Source organism: Macrobrachium nipponense, chromosome 27 (genome assembly GCF_015104395.2).
Source record: "Macrobrachium nipponense isolate FS-2020 chromosome 27, ASM1510439v2, whole genome shotgun sequence".
NCBI lineage: Eukaryota > Metazoa > Arthropoda > Malacostraca > Decapoda > Palaemonidae > Macrobrachium > Macrobrachium nipponense.
In genome coordinates, this window is record NC_087216.1 from 30282488 (window position 1) to 30287487 (window position 5000).

Sequence of the window (5000 nt, forward strand, 5' to 3'; positions counted from 1 at the left end):
TACACCAACACACACACTCCAGAACTCACAGAAACTCCACGGACTTCTGTCATCACATTTCAAACTCACAAATTCTCACAAGAAAAAAAAAAAAAAAAGATAAATAGCCCGAAAAAAAACACGTAACAAGCCCAGACCCGAAATTATTACTGAAAAATGTTCTCTCAAGCTCTGATATTTCAACAACCCACAAAATCAGTAAGAACTCTCCAATGTCTAACAGCAAAAACCCCTTTTACTGCTTATACGTATAATTAATCTCAATGAGACGTAATGTCAAACGCCCATTTGTGCAATTCACTAACCCCAACAAATCATATCTCCCGTCCAAAAATAGAAATGCTATTTAAAGCTCAACCCCAATTACATCTCTCGTAGAAAAAAAAAGATAACAATAATAATAATAAGTGAACTTTCCCCATCACACAATGTATATAATATACATAACCCAACTTTTTCCCATAAAAGAGATATGTATCATTACGGAATGTGCCATCGCAACTTTTCCTTCTATCGGACATGGCCGGAAACAGTCCCCTTACGTAGATACATCTCGTGAAATGCCAAAATCAGCATCTCTCAGAATAGTGCAAAACGCTGAGTAATCAATACTGGAGGAAAAGAGTCAGCAACCGGACTCGTCACAGTATTTTCAGCAAAAAAATCCACCTGCGAACACGTCAGGTGGTGCTCGAACTACAGTATAGAAATTTCTAGTCAGGCTTGCAACTTCGGTAACTCATGATTCTCAAAAAAAGTTCTATACTGACAATACATAAGCACATTTCACAAAATTATCTCCATGATATGACTAAGGTGCTCAAAAATTGTCTCAAAGACATAACTCCCACATGATACTGCCCCAATTATAAACAATTATCCCCTATTCGGGAAAAAGAAAACTACGGTAAACTCACAATTCAGCAATTCAGCAATTATATGCCGCCAAAAAATAACATCTCCATAGAACCACAATGCAGTAATGCCACTTGCCTCCAATTAGTCACGAAACCAAAAGAACCCCAGAACACCTCTCTTGGCTCGTAAAACCCCAGAAATTCAACTCAAAAAATCATAACCACAAAAAAAAAGGTCACCACCAAAGATTAAGGCCATCCCCATATATATAATCCACCATATTAATAATAACACTATTCCGGTGATAAAAATATTTCCCTCCATTTAATTAATAACCCCACATCACCATATTCCCTCTATCTCACCAATAATCACATGTGGAATAAAACAAGTCTCCAAAAAAAGATTATTACACTCCATGCAGGATAATAAAAAATGAAACTCCATCCCCCCCAAAAAATGCACTCAAAGCATCTAGCTGACACACTAAAAAATATTGCCCCATATCTCCTCATAAAGGTGCCTCCATTTGCAACAAAAATGGCTGCAAAATTTTTGAACTAAACATAGCTCTCACCAACATAGGCCTAAACTGTGGAATATCTCCAACAAAACAAAAAATATCGAATGGGCAAAATATTATATCTCCAATTATATCTCCAATTCTCCAGGAAAATAACTCAATGTTATAGTAAAAAACTATAAACTCTCTGTTTAGCATATCTGCTGAGAAAGGGCAAAAACTCGGGAAATAAAATTGCCCAGGAAATTCTAGAAAAAATCACCAGTGTGCCACAACTAATTATAACAGAACTCCAAATTCAAAGTGTCTAGGCAGAAACTTCCCCACATTTACTACGGCATAGGCCAAAAGAAACTTAACCAAGTTTCCTATCTCTGGCAAAGTTGCAACTAACACAATTGTGCTAGAGGCCAACAATTTTCGGAACACAAATATCCAGAAAAAAAAGATGTAGTGCCATTATGTAGACATTCAAAAATGCAAAAATTCTCCCATAAATCTCTCTGCAGCATCAAACAGCTGAAATCATAAACACATTCCCGAACAATGACCCCAAGTCACGAACTGAGATATTAAAACTTCACACAAACTGGTTGGAGAGAAAATAAATTCAAATTTGCCCATGATAGAAAAAACTTACGTCAGCGATGGCTAACGTCTAAAACAGGAAAAGAAAAACTAATGGCACTGATAACTTTTCCCGTGACACCTGTAACATCTGTGACTTATGTAGACTTCAAGCAATTATCTGCTGAACTCATAAAAAAAAGAAAAAGAAAAAATATGTCGTTAGTTCTTCCCACATTAAAAAAAAAAACACCACCACCCTTAATAATCATTACAACACCAATGTCAGTATAAAAAAAATTAACCGGTATCAGAATTATCAGTATCAGAATTTGCCAGTATCAGTAGTATCACCAAATATTAGTACTCGCTAGTATCACCAAAATTGCTATCATCAAATTCACCAAAATTCACCAGAAATTGATATCACCACCCATAAAATAATTGCCACATTCCCCAAAAATTATTATCACGACCTCTGACAGAACCCCCCCAAAATATCTCCAGTAATGATAATTCTACTTAAGTACCTCCCCGTGAAATATCTCCAGTAACACCAGTAAAAGCATTAATATTGCTATTTCCCCAGTATTCATCATTATTGCCACACCCCAAAATAATTACCACTCACCACTCCCCGGTATCATCACAAATCATCACCACCCAGCCACACCAGGCATCAACATTCACCACCATTTCAAAGTAATCTCCACATCACCAATCAAATCTCCATTAAAAAAATAATCTCGGAACCCCCAGTTATAATTATGCCCTCTAATATTGCGTAAAAGCATTCTCCAAAGCATAAGGAAAACTTGCACCACATTCATATGTATTTCATTTCCATTTTCTCTTCACTCAAGAGAAAGAAAAAATCTTTCTAAAAGAAACCCTATGGGTATATCATATCATCACCCAGTCATTATCAGCTGATTCCATGGCATTGAACTGTCCTAGTCAAGGCAAAACTTGCCCCCTTTACCCTGACACAAAGAAAAAAAAGAAGTTCACCCCCACTAAAAAAAAAACTTCACCCTCCCCGTCAAGCAATCCCCCATGAAAGACAACACTCGCCCCCCTGACACTACCCCTTGGTCGCTCAGAACAAATTGCATGAGCGGGTGCTCTGTCTCCGAGGCAAAAAATGCAATTCAAGCAACCCCAAGAACTAAGTCGTATGTATGAAAACTATTCATATATACACGTATGTATTAAAACAAAGATGAATGAGTCTCTTCTAAACATGTGCTAAGATAAAACTTATCACATTCTGCTACTTTGAGGGAAATATATGGTAATCTGAACTGCCTCTTTAAAATGATTCACACACAAAGTTAAAAAAAACACCAGGGCTTAAAAAAAACACACATCGTAACACTTACGCCTTCAATGGAGAAAACCACCCCGGAATCTGTGCAATTACAAACACATGAATCTCGTTGGCACAATGCACTCGGCAAACCGTGCTACACGAAAGCTCTCACCGATCATTCACTCACAAGCCAGACTGAGTCACCCATCCTAGCGAGCGTCTCAGGACGGGCAAATTTGCTGTCGCTAATTCAATTGCTTTCTCTCAGTACCAGAGCCCACTCATGAATATATCTCATCACCTGTCACCTACTAGCTGAAATCTAACATATTTCCACAACCAGACACTCTGAAAACAGCATTTTTAAGCTGCTACTAATCTACCAAAAGGCTTTTTTCATTCAAACACCTCTGCCCACCACTAATAACGGAGCCCCCCCCCCCCCTCCCCGTCTCCGTTATTCATTTTGGTAGCGAAAGCCAGAGCAGAAGACACTTGGTTTTGGTAACACATTTTCCCTGTCTCTCTCTCGACTGGCAACAACTCTCTCTCTCTCTCTCTCTCTCTCTCTGCGGTTATTCCTCCCCTCCATTTCATTAGGTCATCAAATCAGAGTCGTGAACTTACAAAAATATACATTTATTTAAAAGCAAAGTATTAATTGAATAACTCAGATTCTTACAGGATGATTAAATGGAATGATAACTCAAAGTTCAAATAACTCAGATAACCCCCGGTAATTAACAGTCTACACAGTAATTAGTCATCACCATTTCCACTCTTCAACAGAATATAGATCCATCTACTAGAACCGTCCCATCTACTAGAATAGTTCCCTCTGCTAGAACTGCCTGTTAGAAGAACAGGAGAACAAACTATAAGCATACCAACAATTGTGAATACAAAGTTAAAAGATTAAATGAAATAGAACATCTTTACAAAATATCAAAAATACAGTCAAGCCACACCTTTAGCTAAAATAGATATATATAAATACACTCACCCATTGCAGCCTAGAATCTCCAAGCACTTAAACAGAAACACGTTGGCAGAGCCATCCCGGCTCTTTCTCTCTCCGTAAGGGTCTCTATGGTTCAGGCTAATTACATGCTATTATGAACAAAAGAGGCTCATACTTACACACAAACTCACACCCATTGTTCACGCCCCGAAACCACTCGTATCCAGTTTCAAAGTCACCTCTGACACACGCCCATAACGACAGACGAGCATTGACCTGCTTAGGTAAGGATCTTAATGTCACACCACCTCGAGAAAAAGACATATCAGCATTCCTAAGCTGTTGCTTGGACACTCAGTCTCTAGGGAAGCCTGGGTAATGAGACTATTGTTTGCCGAGTGGGTAAATCTGTACTTCACCCCGACAGTGAAGAAATTCTTGGAAGAGAAGCACCTCCTATTGAAATGTATGCTGGTGTTGGACAATGCCCCTGCTCACCCTCCTGGCCTTGAGGAAGATATCCTAGTGGAGTATTCTTTTATCAAGGTTCTTTATCTTCCGCCTAACACCACCCCTCTCCTCCAGCCCATGGACCACCAAGTGATATCGAACTTCAAGAAACTGTATACGAAACATCTTTTCAAGAGATGTTTCAATATCAAAGATACCACAAACCTCGCCTTGCGTGAATTTTGGGAGGAGCATTTCGAAATTGTGATATGCATCCGACTCATGGATCAAGCTTGGCAGGAGGTTTTGAGGTGAACCTTGAATTATTC